Genomic DNA, 19,379 nt, shown 5'->3' with positions numbered 1-19,379 from the left:
ACAGGTGAGTGCCTGGCATCTAGCTCAGTAGTTCTCCATTCTAGATGCATCATGAAACACACAGGGAGTTTTAAAACATACTGATGCCTGGGCCCACTACTCAGTTAGGTCCTTTGAAGGTCAGAGAGGGAAGGAAGAGTCTAGGCGACTGCACAGCCAGGGATTCTAGGCCAAGGTGAGAGCTGAGCCAGTCCACCACTGAGCCCTGGAGAATCAGGACCAGGATGCCTAGGCTACACAGCTTGTTGGCCTCCAGGGTGGGTGCTGTAGACAGGCTCCTCCCTCAAGGTTGGGAAAGGATGAGTCCCTGCCGCGGTGATGGAAGATGAATCAGTCTCTAACTGTTGGGGTTCCCCTCACCCCAACAGGAAACGTCAGGCTGCTGGGGAAGGCATGATCCTATCTCCATTCTCCGCCCAAGCAGCTAATCTGATCAGAAACAAAGTCTGAGGTAAGGCTGTCAGCCTGTGAGACAGAACCCAGACCACAGGGGGAAGGAAAGCAGGGAGACCCAGTGAGGACTCGGGGTGAGGGCGGGCGCCTTCCCACATCCTGGGGAAGCAGCCCTAGAAGTCTGGAGGAGGCATGCGGCCCCTGAGAGCAGAACAAAGACACCCCCACCCCAGGATGGGAGCTTCTGGGAGGCAGGCTTTATTTAGCTCAAGCCAAAGAGGCACTGTCCCCCAGTGAGAAAGGGCTGCTCCATGGACAGAAAATGGAGCTCCCCACCCAGAAAATGTCCAGGGAGGGTGTGGGGTGCTGACTCTGGGGAGGGGGTGAAATTAGGGGTAGAGACAGTGGCCTGGAAAACCATTTTAGCAATAAGTCCCAAACCCAACCGTGCATGCAGATAGCCCAGGGGCTGTGAACACAGAACCAACGAGGCGAGTCCCTCTCATGCTTTTTCCATCAGAACCTCCAGAGGGGAAGCATGGGAATCATCCCATCATCAAGCTCCAGGGGTGCTTCCCACACATGGTCCAGTAAAGAAGCAACTACCCAGAGCTTCTGGGATCTTCACCTTCACATGGCCCAGAATCCACCAGGGGGACAGAAGCTCAGAGCCCAGAGTGAGCAGGGGTGAGGGCACGGGGGACCAGTACCAGCAGGAGCAGATGGAAAGCAGGTGCCGGAAGGGAGAGAGGCAGGATGGGAGAGTCAGCGATGGGCGCTGAAGGAGACAGGGTTTAGGTTCAAATCTACATCATTCAGTGAGCACGCGCTCCAACCCCAGGTCCCCCTGGTGAGCGGGGTATGGGAAAGCCCAGCCATCTTAATAGAGAATCCCTTCATTCTGAGGAGACGGACATGCCTAATAATGAAACCATTGGGGAGGCACAGGAAGGAAGGAGACAGACTTCTCCGAGGGGCCGCCTGTCTCTTGGACACACCCACTTGGGCAATCCACAGGGACCTTAGATGCCACACGTCCACAGGGGAATCATTATCTAACCACCACACCATTCCCTTCGGCTTCGAACACGCTGCTCCCTCGGCTTCCCGATGCCCTTGCCCTCGTTCCGTGTCTGCCTAGAAAATTCCACATCCTTCAGTGTCCACCCAAGCCCTGTTTCATCAGGCTCCAGGGCCCCTCACCTACTTTCTGCCCCTAGGGCCTCGGGGCTTCCCTGTTGCACCTCACACTGCAGCTGCTCCGGGACCACATCCAACCCCTCAGGGACCACAGGTCCTGCCTGGCTCACTGCTGGGGCCCCGGAACCAAGCACTGTCTCTGACACGCTAGGGAGCACTCAGGAAATCTATCTGCTCAACGTTCCCAATGACCCCAGAGAAAGGGCCCAGAGCAAGCACGTCCAGGCAATCAGGGAAGGCTCCTTGAGGAGGCAGCGCTAGAGGTGGAGAGAGGAGGGAAAGGGAATGGCCTTTAGAGCAAATGCCTGGGGGCGTGAGGGGGGAACAGACTGGCTGTAGGCAGGGATGCCTGCTGGTGCTGAATTCAGAGACAAGAGGAAGGGGGGCACAGGGAGCACGGAGGTACAGCACCCCTGGGGGCATCTCTTCTCTATGCATCCTGCTTGGTAAGGCCCCCCTCCTCCCTCCCTCCTCAGATGATTTGCATCCTAGGATGCTTTCCTTGGCAATCATTAACTCAGTTTCACCCACTGGGACTGGGGAGAATTATTTACTGATCGAACTGGCAAGTGAGCCATTTCATGTAATTATTACCCAAAGAACACACCCCAAGAGCATGTGGGAAATGGTCAGGGGCAGCAAAGGAGCCAGGAGGTGTGACCTGGCGGGAGGAAGGAGGTCACACGGACCAGGCAGGGTACTGGCAAGTGCCCAGACCTTCGGCGGGGACTAGAGGACATTAGGGAGAGAAGGACAGGGGCACAGCAGGGGAAGGGGAAGGACCTAAAAGCCCACCTGACCTGACGAGTCGCCCCACAGTCAATGAGGAGCTGAGACTGCCAGGAGCCTGCACGCCAGTTATTCCCATTGGTCATGAATGAGTCTGGGCCCTGCAGCCAGGCAGACTTGCCTTTGAGTCTTGAAGTTTCTCCTGGGCTCACTTTCCTCCTCTGTCAATAGACTTGAAATCCCATTTACTGAGCATTTGGCCTATTCTAAGACCCCTATGGGCATGTTACACTCCACTGAATTTTCACTCTCAGGAGGGTGTTTTTATCACCCTGAGATTATTAACAAGGGCCTGAGTGTCAGGACTTGGTGCGCCGTAGCTGTGTAGTAAATAAAGTCACCTGACCGTACGGACACTGATAGGACAGGACGTTTCCTTTCTGGGCTGTCGCAGGCTACAAGGTAAATCACAAAACAGAGCCCTGTTTCTCCTTGCTAGGACAGTATTTTTCCTGCTAACCCAGTGACTGAAGCAACACGTTTCACAATATTTGAATGCAGCAGTGGATTAAGAGCCCCAGTGGCTGAAATGTGACACAGGGCCATTATTCTAGTATTATTAAGTACAGGCTTTTTTTTAAGGGCTGAGGAAAAATGAATTATTCAAAACCCCAATGAGAATGGGAATAATAGGTGCCTTCAAATCAGCCCCCAGCACCGCATAGCCAGTGCTCCTGAAGGTGGAAACAGTTAACCCTGCCCTGCCTGAGCCTCTGCTGCCACACAGCAGCCGAGGCTCCCGCTGGCCTTGCGCCGCTGCCCAGGACCCAGAGCAGCAGTGCGGGATCAGCAAGCAGGTGATGGGGGTGCAGATTCTGGCTGCAGCCATCCCTGGCCACCCCTTCCTGCCCACACAAAGCCTCAATGGCTGCTGGTTATTGTAGACAGTGATTTACTCCACCCAGGGATGGAAAGCTGGGCTCTTGATGAACAGTGACGGAGGAAAAAATCCTGTCCATGGTTAAAATGCCTCTCCTAGTCACATGTCTCCACAGTGGCCCACAGAGCAACCTGAAGCAGGAAGTGCCGTCAAAGTGGAACCATGCCTGGAGCTAGGTCCCTTTATTTCTTGGCCCTGGAATGTGACACGGGGCTGGCATCCATGTGAGGAGGTGAGAAGCGGTCGCCTCTGCAGTGTGAGTCAAGGGCCACCCTCCACATTTCACCGTTAGAGATTCGTTTCTTGGGTCATTAAGGAAGGGCCTGAGGATACTTTGGGGAGAGAAGAGGTGTCAGGGGGATGAGCTGAAGTATCAGAGGAATGTTTTTTTTCCCCTTACTTTCACACTGTGTCCTAGATCTTCCTTCCTGCACAGAGTGAATTCAATCCCACAGAAACTGGTGGCACTTCAGGGAGAGAAATGAGAGCAGGAGGGGCAGAGAACTCAGCTGTGTTAGGGCCTGTCGTAAACAGTTTGTGGGAAGGAGTCTGAAGACCTGGTAACATCTGACTGAGCTGCCCCGGGAGGTCCAGGTGACCTTGCACTGTGACCTCCTGTGCCTCAGTTTCCACATCCTAGCATGAAATAGCGGAGGTGCGAGGCCTGCCCAGTACCAGGAGATGCTCAGGCAACAGCGAAAGGCATAGCGGGGCTCTGCCAGGTGTGCAAAAGCCTTTGGCTCTCCAGAAGCAGGGATCATTTAAACACCCTCCCCCTACCCTGGGACTCTGCCCAGCCTTGGTCCTCCACATTCCCACAGGGCACGGGAACTGAAGCCAGGAGCCCAAACAAAGCCAGCTTCCATGGAACAAGGCTCCCTTTATCAGGGTAGGTGTTTTCTCTTTGAAAGTCAAATCCAAGGCCTTCAGACAAAGAGAGGTGTTCACAGCACACCCAGACAGGCGTGGTGGCGGCCAGGCAGAGGCTGGGTCCCTTCCCCTCCCCGCTCCCTGGCCTGCTGCCCACAAGAGCTTGACCACTGGACTTCACTTCCTCAGACTCCTATCCTGTTCTTTTCAGTACCTGAGGGAAATCTAGAGGATGGTGAGCGAAGACTTGATCATTAGAAGGATCCTAAAGGGTACCTAAAGGGCAAAACGGATGCTTCCAAAAGAGAAGCCAGGTGCAAACTGGGGCCCAGAGATGTGGGGAAGCCTGCTCGGGGTCACTCAGTGAGCTGATCCCAGGGTAAGTCCAGAAGTCCCCAGCCTTGCTAAGCTACAACCTAGAAGCAACATTCCAGCACCTGGGCATCTGCTAGACTCAGAGGAACTGTCTCTGGGAGGACGGTGAGGTTTAAATCAAACCAGACCTGGAAGGAGGAGGGGGCAGGGTGGAAGGGGAACAGCCAGTTTCCCTTCCTCCTGAATCTGCCCCACTTGTGCTTAAGCCAAATGTTTCATCTTCCTTTACACAATTCCTTTTTAAAAATCACTTAGAATTTATATATATATATATATATATATATATATATATAATATAGGTTCTAGAGATGATGTATACCAAAAACATCCAAGAGATAAACCTCTGAGGTCCCATATTTCAGAAACAGAGTCCCTTGTTGGCACTCTTCTTGCTCCCCAGCCCCACCCATCACAAGAAAGACCCCAGAGAGGAGAATTACTGGACCCTGATCTGGGGAAACACTTGCTTCCTGCCCTGAGGGCCACTGAAGGATGCTTGAGGGGATAGTCATGCTCCAACTGGAAGCATTTTCAAAGCCCCACTGTCCCCCACAGAAGTGCAAGGTCACAGTCCATCCAGCCTGCAGCCCCCCAGGGCTCTCCTCCTGGCAGAGAGGCTGCAACACTTCTGACACAGCCAAGGGAGCTTCTACTCCCACCCCTTCTCAGCAGCTCACCTGTTGCCCCAGGGCAGAATTCATGGTCCTCCTACACCCCCCCTGTGGGGGGGCTGATGCTCAACCTCCCCCAGGGACACCTGGCCTCAGGGGCTCATGCCCCTTCCTTCCCCTTTGCCACCTTTTCCAGACCCACTGTCTTCTCCAGCTCTTCCTCCTTGAATAAGTCATCTCTGCCAACCACAGCCCAGCTGGCTTCCGTTCATTCTCTGCACTGGCATCTGGGGTGACAGAGCATATTGGAGCATGGGGACATGGTGTTTTTGCTGGGGAAGCAAAACCAATGCAACAAACTTGTAAGACTCGTAAGGTCCAGCCCAGTTCAGAGTGCAGAGCAGCTTGGTAAACACTAGCTGGATGTGAGGTTTATTTCCCCACAAATTCCTCTCACAAAAGGTAAATAACTCTCCAGGGAACAATAAAAGAAAAAGTGCAGTGTTGCATGAGTGATCGCCAAGTGTGTGCACGTGTTTGTGAACTTCCAATGGAGGTACTGACTTAGAGCACAGAGGACTGGGAGGTAGGCCAGCATCACCAGAACAGGCAAATCCTCCCCTGGCACACACACAAAATTCTGTGGGATTTGAGGCAGTGTGGACCATGGCCCCCAGCTCCAATATAGTGACGCCACTGTGAACTGTTTCACCATCACTGCTCTATTGTCCATCTGTGGAAGATTTTTGGGTCTTCAAGAATTTTTCTCTAAATCAAATGCTACTGGAAGTGCAACACTATTCACAATTATCAAGACATGGACACAACCTAAATGTCCATCAACAGATGAATGGATTAAGAAGATGTAGTATATATACACAATGGAATACTACTCAGCCATAAAAAGAACAAAATAATGCCATTTGCAGCAACATGGCTGCAACTAGAGACTCATACTAAGTGAAGTAAGTCAAAAAGAGAAAGACAAATACCATATTATATCACTTATACCTGGAATCTAATATATGGCACAAATGAACTTTTCCACAGCATCAAACTGATTTGCTAAGACAGTCTCACTAAGACAGTAACTTCTGCCCTCATGGACTTTGAGAACAGACTTGTGGTTGCCTAGGGGAAGGGGAGGGAGTGGGAGGGACTGGGAATCTAGGGTTAATAGAGGCAAACTATTGCCTTTGGAATGGATTAGCAATGAGATCCTGCTGTATAGCACTGGGAACTATATCTAGTCAACTATGATGGAGCATGATGGAAGATAGCACGAGAAAAAGAATGTATACATGTATGTGTGACTGGGTCACCCTGCTGTACAGTAGAAAATTGGCAGAACACTGTAAACTAACTATAATGGAAAAAATAAAAATCATTTAAAGCAAAAAAAAAAAAAAGCCACTGGACGAATCAGCTGACAGTAATGGCCATTTGACCCTGGGGGAGGGTGAAGGGGCTTTTACAGGGAGGCAGAAAGCACCAAGGTGGTGGGGCACCCTGGAGACAGGAGGGGAACACCTGCTGGTGAACCAGGCAGAAGGGCGGGAGGAGAGTGCTGGGGCCGGGGCTGGGGGTAGCAAGCCATGGCAGTAAAGGCAGATAGTTGAGTTCATCCAGGGACAGGGTTTTGCTAATGTGACCTCAAAAAGCCAGAGCTAGGTTAGATCCTGTCACTTCCAGGTCCTTCAACATTCACAGCCCCACCCCGAACTCACAAAGAGAGGTCAAGTCAGATTGTCCCCAGGAATTTAAAACCTGTCTTTAAGAAGCATCCACAGGACCCACCTTGCATCTTTGACCCCACAGTCCCCCTCCTTCCCCATTCACTGGCCAGATCCCCCTCCTCTCTGTATATTTTTCTCCAGCCTCCAGTTCTGATCACCCCTCCCTCACCTTCCCCCCAAAGCAGTCCCGGTGCCCTGCCTCCCAGTCTGTGCTCCTGCCCTTCCCACCACAAGGCTGTGCCTCATCTCCAGCCACCTCCTCCAGGAAGTCTGCCCTGAGAGCCTGCTTATTTAACCACTCACATGGTGACAGTTCTGCAGACGCACTAGGACCTGTGCTTTACTCACTCTCATACTCTGTCCCTGTCCATGGGTCCCCGTTGTCTCAATTGTACCCAGAGGATGTGGTGTACGGAGGTGTCTGAGTGGCACACAGACAGGCTAATGATGTTGAAAGAAGAAGGCATTACTTACCTTTCCCAAGAGAAGGGGGCACAGCACAGCACAGCACACAGGACCACCAGGGAAGCACTAGGCTTTGGTCAAGAGGCAGAAGCAGGAGTGAGGGGAAGGTCTAAGGCACAGTCTTTATTGGGGGTTCCATGGGAAAGGCGAGGCAAGGCAGCTTAGGATTGGCTGATTTGAATAGTTCCAGTGGACTCTGGGGCAAGGGGGCTGTCTCTGGTTGACTGGTTCCAACACGGGGTTGGTTTAGGGCAGGGGAAACACTGGTTTGGCATGTGAGAGAATGAGATAAGCAGGGGTTCAGAGAAGGGCGTCTGATCGCGGGGGCGGGGGTGGGGAATGTAAATACGCTGGCATTTAGCCTGGCCCTGGATCAATGCATGCCAAACAGGCAAATACCCTAAGACCTCACAGAACTCCCATGCACCCGCTTCCCCTCATCTAGCTCAGCCTCCAGCATCAATCTGACTCGCTAAGTCAGTCTCGCTAAGATGGTAACTTATGCCCTCAAACTTTCTGATGCCTCGTTAATACAATCCCCGATGAACTCAACCATCTGCCTTTGCTCCTGAATCTTGCTGTCACCAGCCCCCTGGCACCGGGGTACCCTCCTTGCACTGCTCTCCTGTCCTGGTCCCAATCTGGAACCCAGCCTGAGGCTTCCTCAGGGACCACCGTGCGCCAGGGACCCCAACTCTAGTGGATCTCTCCCATAAGCAATCATAATCAGCAACAGCAAAAAGCTTCCTTGATAAAGGGGTGGGAGCGGGGGTGGGGGAAACACTTGTAATTTACATTCTGGAGAAAAGACCAGTTTCCCCCATATGCAAAGATCACCTCTAATTCAATAAGGAAAAGACCAAAAACCTCATAGAAAATGGACAAAACAGTTCATGGACGTGGAAATAGGAATGGCTCTTATGTCTACGAAAATATGCTCAATTTTATTCATAGCAAGAAAAATGCAAATGAAAACTACCTCAAGAAACTATTTTTGTCTTCCAGACTGGCAAATATCAGTAAGTTGGTAGCACTCTATGTTGGAGGGGGTGGAAAAATGAACATCCCTGCCCTCGCCTGGGGGCAGTGTACATTCTTACAAATTCTATGGAAAGCAATCGGCTGATACCTTTCAAAATACAAATGCACAAACCTCTGACTCATCAATCCCACTTCTGAGATTCTGTCCCATATGCATCACTAACACTGCAAAATGACTGAAGCATAAGGCGATTCAGCCTAACACTGTTTGTGATGTCTCCAAATGGCAGATTCGTTAAATAAATCCTGGGCCAACCATACCATGGAACATTATATAGCTGTAAAGGAGAACAAAGAGGCTCTCCGTGTACTGATTTGGAAGCTTCTCAAGGGAGCAGAGTGGAAAAAGACCAAATTGGTAGAAGAGTACATATAACATGCTACCATTTGGGGAGGAAAGACTATGCATTTACTGATCTGTGCATGAAATATCTCTGCAAGAACATGTGAGAAACTGGTAAAGCTGCCTCTGAAGCAGGGACGGGGGAGGCCAAGGGAGATGAGGGTGGAGACTTTCCAAAGTGAAATCTTTACAATTTAAAACTTCTGAACATGGTACATTTATTTTCTAAGAAAAAAAAAAAGAAGAAGAAGAAGAAGGGAGTGAGGGTGGGTACAAAACAAGTAAAATTAAATAAACAAACCAAACCCTCCCTAAAGTACTTCCTTTCTGGTTTCCACACTCTCTCCCCCTCACCTCTGCTGACATGTGTTCAGAAAAGCTGCCTGCCCACAGTCCCTCTCCCTTCCTGGCCCTTCCTCAGCTACCCCAGGCTCACCTCCACCATGGCAGCCACCAGGCAGTAAATCCAGGGGCCACTTCCCAGTCCTCATCTTACTTGCCGTGGTTCCAGAGGCTTCAGCGCGGGCCAGGCCCCCTCCTTCAGCATCCTCGGGCTCCCATATCACCATACTTCACCGGACTCACTGCTCCCTCCCTGGGACACCTCCCCAGGCTCAGTCTCTGACCACCCCTGGAGCTCACTTCTAGACCCTCCTCTTGGCTCTTCTCTGCTGGGTCCCCACACTCCCTTTGGGCTATCTGGCCTACCTAAGGCTAAACTCATCATCTACACATAAATCAGGTCTCAACACGTGTTTCCAGCCAGACCTCTGTTCTGCGCTCAGGGCCCCACTGGGATGACTCCCAGGTATCTTCTGCCAACAGGCCCAAACGGAACTCGCCAGCTTGTAGCCAGGTTCACCCTGCACACCTCCAGCTTTCTTGCCTGTGTTCCCTCCTGAGTGTCCCTAGAATCCATCCACTCGTCCCTGCCTCCACCACTGCCCATCTACTGGGAAGCCTTCTTCATCAGCTCCACCAGCCTCCCCACTGGTCTCCCTCATGCTCCTCCCCACCTTAGGGCCTTTGCACAGTCACCTGTGCCCTGAATACCCTCCTCCATTCCCCACCCCTGCCTTTTCTGGATTCTTATCTATCTTCTACAACTCAGATTAACAGCATTTCCTCAAGAAGCCCTTCCTGGCCTCTGGGTCAATGGCTCTCAACGGTGGGTAATTTTGCCTTCCTGGGGACATTTGGCGGCGTCTAGAGACATTTTTGGTTATCACAACCTGGGGTGGGGGTGTGTGGGGCTCCTTACTGGTTTTCTGGTGGGAAGAGGCCAGGGATGCTACAAAACACCCCATAGTGCACAGGACAGCCCCACAACAAAGGACTATGTGATCCAAGATGTCAAGAGTGTTCATGTGAGAAACCCTGCCTAGATGAAATCATGATACTCTTTCATAACATGCTCCATTTCTCCCATACAGCCTTACGTGATCATGTCAGTATTTAACATGCAAAGGTATTGGCCAGATTCCATTTTCTAACTTTATGGGATGAGTACTGGCTCAGGTTTATCTCCAATATCTCCAGCCCCCAAGTCCAGCCTCAAGTTCATAGCCTTGAGCTCAGCAGTGACAATGTGTGGACTCATGTGAAATACTCAGGGCAGGGATTAAACAGCACTAAACAGAGGCCTCTCCATGTCCTGGCTTCCAACTCTGCTGGGTCCTCCATGCCATCCGATGCCAGTCCTTTCCCTGCCCTGGACCGGCTTCTCTCTCTGTTCCTCAGCGCCTAGCTCTGTGCAGCTCTGCACACCCCTCAAATCCTGTCTCCACCCAGGTGGTTCCACGGGCCCCTTCAAGCCAATGGCTATGCCCTCATCATTTGCCAAACTGGCTGCTCCTCTGGTGAGCTCACTCAGCAGCCTCACCACCACTACAATGCCAAAGCAGAAACCTGGTCGGCCCACCCACCCTTCAGACCTGCTTCCTCCACCTACCCCAACCACAAGGCTCCAGTGTTAGCCAGGTTTCTTCCTCTTGGCTCTCGCCTTAAGCCTCTTTCGCTCCCACTCCAGCTGTGGCATCACTCCCAGCTCCCTCCTTCTAAGATGACAGGAGGCCTCTATCACGCCCTGATTAAAAACCCCTTCAGGGCTTCTCACTGCCCATAGCGTGGAGCCCAAGTCCCTTGCCTGGTCCCAGGCCCTTCACACTCCACCCCTCCCTGGCCCAACTCCAGCCCCAAGAACAAACACCACTGTGCCACAGACGAGGCTCTCCCCTTCCCTCTCCTCCCTCTCCTCCTTTCCTCCCCCTCCTTCTTCCCATTCCCTTCCCTTCCTCTACTTCAGATGCCTGGCAAGCTCATAGTTCATCCTTTAGATCTAGTTTCAGCACTTCTTCCCTGACAGTATGGTGGGTCCAAAAATGAAACAGAATTTCCATATTGTTCAGCAATTCCACTTTGGGGAATATACCCCAAAGAACTGAAAGCAGGGACCCAAAAAGATATCTGTACACCCATGCTCATAGCAGCACTACTGACAACAGCCAAAAGGTGGAAGCAGCCATGTCCATCAACAGATGAATGAATAAACAAAATGTGGTGTATCCATATCCTGGAATATTACTCAGCCTTCAAAAGGAAGGGCATTCTGATGCACACTGCAACACTGATCAGCCTTAAAACTGGATGTTAAGTGAAAGAAGCCTGATACAAAAAACTCACATGTTGTCAGACTCTACTTACATGAGGTACCCAGAATAGTCACATTCATAGAGACAGAAAGAAGCACGTGGGTGGCAGAGGCTGCAGGGAGAAGGGAAGGAGGAGCTAGTGTTTAAAGGGCATGGAGGTTTGGTTTTGTGAAGTGAAGGGTTCTGGAGCCGGATGCTGATGATGCCTCTACAATGATGTGAATGTCCTTAATGACCCCAAACTGTATATTTTAAAATGATTAAAATGGTAAGCTTTATGTGACGTTTATTTTACTACAATAAAAATAGGCCAAAACCCAAAATCAGCTCTTCTGGTTGAAATCTTTTGTTATGCTATCACTACCTCCCCAAATCCACACATGTCCCCAGCCACCATTCCCAACGCCCCACCATACACCCTGGGTGGAGCTGACCAGACCTCCTTGCTCACAGGCATTCCCAGTACACTGCAATTTCCAGCTGACCTCTGTCCTCCCAGACTAAAGGCTTCTGCAGGCAGGGGGCTGTGTCTGACTCCCTGCTCCTTCATCGGCATCTAGCCCCCCGTCTAGATCAGTCTCTCGTCCTTCAATAAGAACTGTAAGAATGAACAACCCAAACCAATCATGTAGGGTTAATGCTGCCCCAGATTTCACAGCCTGTTGTCCTCGGAACCATGATTTACCACCAAGAGTCATGGACAAACTCCTCCCATTCCTAGAGAAGATGAATCTTCATCCTTCCATTAAGCAACAAGGTCAGAAGGGGCTTCCATGGACAGTTAATAAACAGCTAAATCGGGAGGAATAAACAAAATAAAACCAGGGCTGGGCTGGCGTAGGAGTGTGTGGCCCTGAAGTCCAACACCGCCAGGCTCCCTGCCCCCTCCTCCGCGCCGCGGGTGGCCTGATTCACTTCCTGTGTCCCCTCCCAGGCCAGCATGAGAGGGGACCCTGGAGAAGCCAAGTCCTTAAAGCATGTAGAGGTGATGAGTCACTGGCTGAAAGGCTGCTGATCTCAGTGCACGGGCGACCAAACCCCTGCTTCCCCCTCCCCTCCCTCCTTATGTAACCCGAGGTCTAGAAGGCAAAGAAAACTTGGCCTTGGCTTTTCAGCACGAGGCCCTGTGGGATCAGAGCCTCTCCTATTCTCATAGCCCACATCCCACCCTAAAAGCCCTTGGAGAGCCCAGCCCGATGCTCCTCGTTCACACACAGGGCACATTTCCCCAGCAGGGGCTGGAAAGAGAAGAGTGTCTTCCTGGTCTTGAGGGTAATCCCTGGAAAGGTCTTCAGAGATCATCTCATCCAGTGATTCTCAACCAGACATGATTTTGGCACCAGGGGCACTTGGCAAGGTCTGGAGACTGCTTTGTTTGTCAAGAAAGAAGTGAGGGGTGGTACCACTGGCACCTGGTGAGTGGAGCCCAGAGATGCTGCTCAGCATCCTACTGTGCACAGGACACCCCACAGCAAAGAAGTATCTGGTCCAAAACGTCGACAGTCCCTGAGCTAAGCCACATTGTCTCTTTTACAGATGAGGAAACCAGGGCCCAGGAAGGGACAAGGCCAAGGTCATACTAAGTTAGATCGTGTTGGAATTCAAATCCAGCCACACAAGGAGTTCCCGCAGTGGCTCAGCGGAAAGGAATCCAATTAGTAACCATGAGGTTGTGGGTTTGATCCTTGGCCTCACTCAGTGGGTTAAGGATCTGCATTACCGTGAGCTGTGGTGTAGGTCGCAGATGTGCTCAGATCCTGTGTTGCTGTGGTGTGGTGTAGGCCAGCAGCTGCAGCTCCCATTGGACCCCTAGCCTTGGAACCTCCATATGCCATGGGTACAGCCGTACAAAGCAAAAAAAAAAAAGAAAAAAAGAAAAAGAATCCAGCCACAGGAGCTTTCAGCCCCCAAGGTTCTGGTGATCGACTCAAAGACCAGTGGCAAACAGGTAGAGAAGCCAAATCTGGGCCTCTGGGGTCTGGATACCCACAATGTCTCCAAATACATCCCACCAAGGTCATCCTGACCCCAGGGCTCCCAAATAGCCCAAGAGGAAGAATGTCCTAAGGGGCTTCAGTGTGTCCAGGCAAAAAGTCTGTTTGAGGCTTAGACAAAATCCACCAGTCAAGTCCCCCAGGGTTCTCTTGGCAGGGGAGTGGGGGTGGTTCCTGGCCTGGTGTCAAGGCCAGAAGAAAGGATAATCCTATAAAATAAACCCTGGCTTACCTTACAGAGCAGGGCATGGGTGGAAATCATACAGCACATGGGTGGAAACCAAAGATCACTGCTTTGGAGGAAGGCTGTCCTTTTTCCCAGCTGCCAGACTGTATCTTGCACACCTGTGGGCTCCTCCGTGCCATCCCGCACAATTTCAAAATCACATCTAGAGTCACCCTTGTCCTTTTCCCCAGGAGCCAATGCCATGTCTCCTACCGTGCGTGCCAGACACTAGGGTGCGGGTCCAGGCATTATGGCTGACGATGCAACTCCATTATTTACAAAGGACTGACTCACATCATGTCACAACAGGCGTACTTTTCCATCCACTGTTGCTGAAAGCCACCAGACTTGTAGTGATGGTGGTGATAAAGAGAAGGCCAGGGACAGGAATGCATGAGCTACATCCCAGGTCAAGGCCTCACACTCTTCATAGGAAGGGAGCCTGTAGGAAGTAGCTGGGGAGCAAGAATGGGGTTGGCACTATAGTGGCCTCAGACACAGGAAGAGTCATCATTATGGATCATTTCTTTGGCACAGGATTATCATTGTTCCTCTGCTGGCCCTGCTCCCTTCCTCCCCAATTTTCCCAACGTGCTGGCAAAATCCTATATACCCTTCAACGCCCAACTTCTGGAGTCCCTCCCCCAACATCAATTCCAACCCTTCATTTGGCAAACCACAATGACAATGGAAAAAGATTTGGGGATCAGGGGCAGGGAAAACACCAAAGCTCCCTATAGGTCTAACATGTGGACCTACATGGGAGCTGCTCCCTCTGTGTGGGGTGTGCCGACCACCCTGGCCTCCAGGCTCTCTGTGCTGTCTCTGTGGCCTACTTGGCTGAGTGGGGCCGTGTGTCAGGGAGGCTAAGGCTGCAGGATCTGGAGCCAGACAAAGTCTGGTGCCCCTCTCCCTGCAAGCGTCATCTTGGGCAAAATACACCACCTTTCTGTGGCTCAGTTTCCTCATCTGTAAAATGGAGGTGATAAAGTTTCAACCCGGGGGTGGGGGGTTGTTGTGAGGATTGCCTTCCACAAGTAAAGTGCTTACAACAGTGCCTGGCACCTAGCTAGCATTTATTAATGCTGATTCCTATTATTAAAAATCCAGCCTTCCCATTGCCAAACAGTCAGGAAAGAAGGCAGGGTCTACATTTCCAGCCAGTGTGAGGAGAGATACCTCCAGGGGCCCCACCTATTTATGCTCCTGCAATCGCCTCCTCGAGAGGTCTTTCTGCCCCTGGTGGCTTCCCCACCAACAGCTTCACATGGTCTAGAGTTTTCCCTCAGAACACAAACAAAAGTCCTTTGTAGAAACAACAGTTACCAGAAGAACGACGGTCGGGGGGGCAGAGGGGAGACTGAAGTTGCTTGGTGTTTACGGATGTGTGGGTGTGTCTCCCAATCTTCCCATAGAAAATTCCAGCTTCCACCCCACACCTAGGTTTCTCTTGATCCTGCTTCTCCTGACAGTGTCTCAGAAATTCAAGCTCTTGGGAGCCTCTGAGAAAACCCACTTATCAAATTCCTTAGGAGTTCCCATTGTGGCTCAGCAGAAACAAATATGGTGAGCATCCATGAGGACGGAGGTTCAATCACTGGTCTCTCTCAGTGGGTTAAGGATCCGGTGTTGCCAGGAACTGTGGTGTAGGTTGCAGACACCACTTGGATCTGGCTTTGCTGTGGCTGGGACTTAGGCCAGCAGCTACAGCTCTGATTCAATTCTGGCCTGGGAACTTCCATATGTCATGGGTGTGGCAGAAAAAAAATACTCCTTAAGTGAGGCCTTAGCGCCCCATGCCTTCGGCAGAATAATGTCCTCACTCTTCCTGGCCCACACATCTGGTTGCACCTTCTCCGACTGGCTTGTTATCCTTGCCCAGCTGATCTGCAGCTCCACCTCTTTCCCCAGGACTGCCAGGGACTTGGCTTGGGTCCACCTGAGTTCTCCCCTGCCCTGGGATATTTGAAAAAGCTGCCTGGAGTGGGCGCTGTTTTCCACCACTAGGCACATCCCATCTTTAGAGAGCGGGCGGGTGGCATTAGGAAGTTTCTTTTGGGGATGGGGGTCTGATGGGGAGCACTCCGCAAGGGCTGGCTCAAATCACCCCATGTGGATGGTAATCTATTCAGTTCAGAGCTGCCCCTCTGAGTAACTGGAGGTGGCTGGCCTGAAGGTTCTTGCCAAGAACCCCCTAGCAATGCCAGTGCAGGGGACAGGGACCCAGCTTAGTATTAACTCAAGTCCACTCAAGAAAAGCTCCAGTTCTGCCTTCAAAAGGTCACTCCTCATTCCTGGGCCTCAATCGCCCCATCTGTTGCACCCACTGCACACCAGGCACTGCTCTGACCTGGGGATGGAGCAGTGAATAAAACAGAGCAGAGGCCCTGCCTTCATGGAGCTGACACTCTAACAGAGAGGACGACAGCCAGCAAACAAGATTTTTTTTTTTGTCTTTTTAGGGCCACACCAGAAGCATAGGGAGGTTCCCAGGCTAGGGGTCAAATTGGAGTTGTAGCCACCGGCCTGCTCCAGGGCCACAGCAGCATTAGATCTGAGCCACGTCTGCAAACTATACCACAGCTCACGGCAACACTGGATCCTTAACCCACTGAGTGAGGCCAGGGATTGCACCTGCGTCCTCATGCATGCTAGTCATGGATGCTAGTTTCCACTGAGCCACGACGGGAGCTCCAGTAAACAAGATTTAAAAAGTTAAACATACAGGCCACAGGTGGTAATAGGCACTAAGCAAAGTAAAGCAGGGAAAGGGTCTGGGATGTGATCTCTAAGGCTTACACCAGCTGAGATATTCTGGGACCAAAGCGCTCACTTCACTGGGCTCTTGTTAAGAGCCAGGAATTAGTAGTGGGAAGCTGGGGAGGGGGGAGCCCTACGTGTACTCAGGTGGGGGTGGGGGGACTGCCAGGGCCAGGAAGGCGGGAAGGTGTGCAGGGGCTTGAATCCCAGCCAAACTCTCAGTGGCCTCCGAACTGACCAACTCTGAGCGTCCTAATCTGTTCTCAGGCCAAAGCAGACACCAAGTCTGCTAAGGAGTCCAAGGTTATAGGGTTCCTGGCAGAGGCTCAAAAAATCTTCAGGGCACCGCCATGTAAAGTCTTCTATGCCCTGCCTTCCCTGGCCTGGGACCTCAGACCTCTCCTGTCCCTCCCAGACCCTCCCCTATTCTGTGGACTGTCCCCTCTCCTTCCATGGGGAGGGGGAAGAGGGATTTTTTTAAAAAACCAATTTTAGCAACTTCTCTTCCTGGAGAGATCATTTTTGATCAATAAGTACTTCCCGTGAACCTACTGTGCATTCGTGATGAGGTCAGCTCTCAGCACACCCAGACATGTGACCCTTCCCTGAAGGAATGTATAGCCCACCTGGGGGGTCAGGTCAGGATCACAGACAAACACATGAGGAAACGACAATCATCTCTTACAGTTTGCTTTGAAGCTTATAGAGACCTTTGGACCATACACTCTTGCATAAAACCTTGTGGATTCTATTGTCTCCATTTTACAGATGAGGAAACTGAAGCTCAGAAAAGCAAGTCCTCTTCCGTCAATCCATGGTTGCCCCACGGTTTGGTAAGGAGAGGGAGGAGGCAATGAAGATGAGAGTTTCCAAACAAGATTTCCTAGAGAGAGATAGGTAAGACTTTGGTGTAGATGGCCAAGGGTCCTGTGTAGACCAGGGCCCCGCTGGGCAGGTAACCCACCTCCCTCTGCTTCTCCCACCTTTCCTTCCCTTCCCCACACACAGCTTGCCAGGCCTGGCAAGAAGTGGATTAGGGGTAAAGTGAAAGCCTGGCTGTCTAAGAAAGCACACGGGATTGTGGACACGCTCACTGGCTTAAAAACAAAACGAAACAAAACAAAACAAAAACAAGTTGCCCCAGTGGCTAAGGATTTCAAGGTGGCCCTGGACAACTTTCTGGTCCAACTTTTCAGGATGCCTTTTCTGTTCACAAAGGGCAAAGATTCGTCAGCTGGAAAAGACTCTCTATTTCAGGTTAATTCATTCCATTCTTGTGGGGCACCTTCAGCGTGCCAGGTACTATGGCTACAGCCTAGAACAAAACAGGTCACTGCCTCCTACAGTCTTAGCAGCTTAGCAGGAGCTGGCCCTCTCTTGAAGAAGCTTCCTGACCAGATTTTATTTTTTCTTGGAGGTGCATTCTACGGGCTGATCCCTTTCAGGGGAAGAACCTCAAACAAGGGGGGTAGAAGAAATGAACCCCTGCAGATCAGGGCCCCAGCAAAATGGGGAACCAACCACCTGACTGTGGTTTGTGGGCAGACCAGGTTCACCACTTTTCTCTAGCAAATTATTTAACTTCTTGGAGCCTCCTTTCTGCTCCTCTACCAAAGGGAAGAACTACTACCTCGCTGGTTAACGGGTGGGCCGGGGGATGGGGGGATCAAGGTTATGTCCATGTGAGTGCTGTTAGTTCTTCTCTGATCCAATGACCTCACCCCATCTGTTCTCTCTGCTCCTGCGTGATTAGGACCACCTTTCATTCCCTTCCCCACGCACAGCTGAGCCTTCCTCACACCCTAGGGAGGAGGAAGCCCATTCTGTTCAAATCATCAAGGGTTTTTGAGTTTGCGCTAGATCCCTGACTTTGCGGGTCACCCTCTCCCAGGTGTTCTTCTTGGGGAGTACTGGGGGAGCCCAGGATGTCCAGCCCGGCTGTGGCCCGCGGGATACAGACAGAAGCACAGAACCCACTTAACAGAGACCATATGGCGCCCCCAAACCGCCCCACCGGGCAGAGGGCCGCCCCCTCACCCGCACCCTGTTTGGCTCAGCCCAGTCTCCTATTGCACACCTTGGCCTGAGGAGGCGGGAAGCACAAATGTAAACATCCCTTAAGAAATCGTCAACTCTGCCATCCCTGTCTAAACATCCCTTAAGAAATCGTCAACTCTGCCATCCCTGTCTAGGGATTTTTTTTAAAAGGGACTGGGAGACGAGGAGGGACGAAAACGTTCAGAAAAGTGAGGATGTGAAAAGTGAGACCGCAAACCTCCGCGGATTTCAGTGGAGACCCTGTGCACCAGCAGCGGCCGCCGCACCTTCTCATTGGCTCCTGGGCAGAGGACATGTGAGCAAGAGTGGCTGCATTTCACTGCCACCCGGTGCACTGCTGTCCCGGCGCAAACTTTCACAGAGCCGCCTGGGGAGCTGCCGGCAGGCTCCGGGGACCTTGGGGGGCGGCCGTCAAGGCAGGGTGCGCGTGGACCGGGAGGAGGAAAGACGCTCGCTGCCGGGGAGTCCCGCCCTCCGTTACCTGAATTACTAGGGTCCCGGGTGTCCAGCCGAAAGGGCGCGGAAACGCGGCGCAAGCGGGGGAAGACCACCGACTCTCCTCCTGGCCGCGGCAGCCCCTAGACAGCGGGTGCTGCACCTGGGCCGGCGCGCGGCGCGCCTTTCTGCGGGCCCCGCCCATCCCTCCTGGAGGAGCGAGGCATGGGCGGGGCCTGGAGGGGGCGGGGCGGGGCCTGGAGGGGCCGGGCAGGAGCCGAGGCGGAGCGCCCCTCCCGTCACAGGGCCAGGATCTAACAGCCTGCGATGCACGCCGGACTCCGTGACCTCCAAAGGGTGCCTCCCCACCTCCACCACTCGCCGGCCTGAAGTGCGAGCCAAGCCTGGCGCCCAGGTGGAGTCGGCAGTGCGCCTCGCCCCCCGCCTCCACTTTTCCGCGCGTTCACGCCCACCCCCACTTTCAGGAGCAGAGGCCTGGGAACCCCGAGACCTCTTGGAGGGGAGGGCCCCTGAACCTGCCCTTCAGAAGAA

The 19,379-nt window shown here is 52.3% G+C and overlaps 1 protein-coding gene across 2 annotated transcripts in view; it reads right to left on the bottom strand.

Annotated features, from left to right (window-relative positions):
* PAQR5 (progestin and adipoQ receptor family member 5) overlaps nucleotides 1-18,959 on the bottom strand; it is a 75,528-nt gene extending 56,569 nt beyond the window's left edge. For both annotated transcript variants that reach the window (XM_047767173.1, XM_047767174.1), the window contains exon 1: nucleotides 18,874-18,959. The gene's annotated coding sequence lies outside the window, so the exon portion shown is untranslated. The remainder of the gene's footprint in view (nucleotides 1-18,873) is intronic.
* Nucleotides 18,960-19,379: the final 420 nt, after the last annotated feature.

The sequence above is a fragment of the Phacochoerus africanus genome, chromosome 2, assembly GCF_016906955.1.
Source record: "Phacochoerus africanus isolate WHEZ1 chromosome 2, ROS_Pafr_v1, whole genome shotgun sequence".
Classification (NCBI taxonomy): Eukaryota; Metazoa; Chordata; class Mammalia; order Artiodactyla; family Suidae; genus Phacochoerus; species Phacochoerus africanus.
The sequence above is the reverse complement of the archived record's forward strand: the minus strand, read 5'-3'. Positions and strand labels throughout refer to the sequence as shown.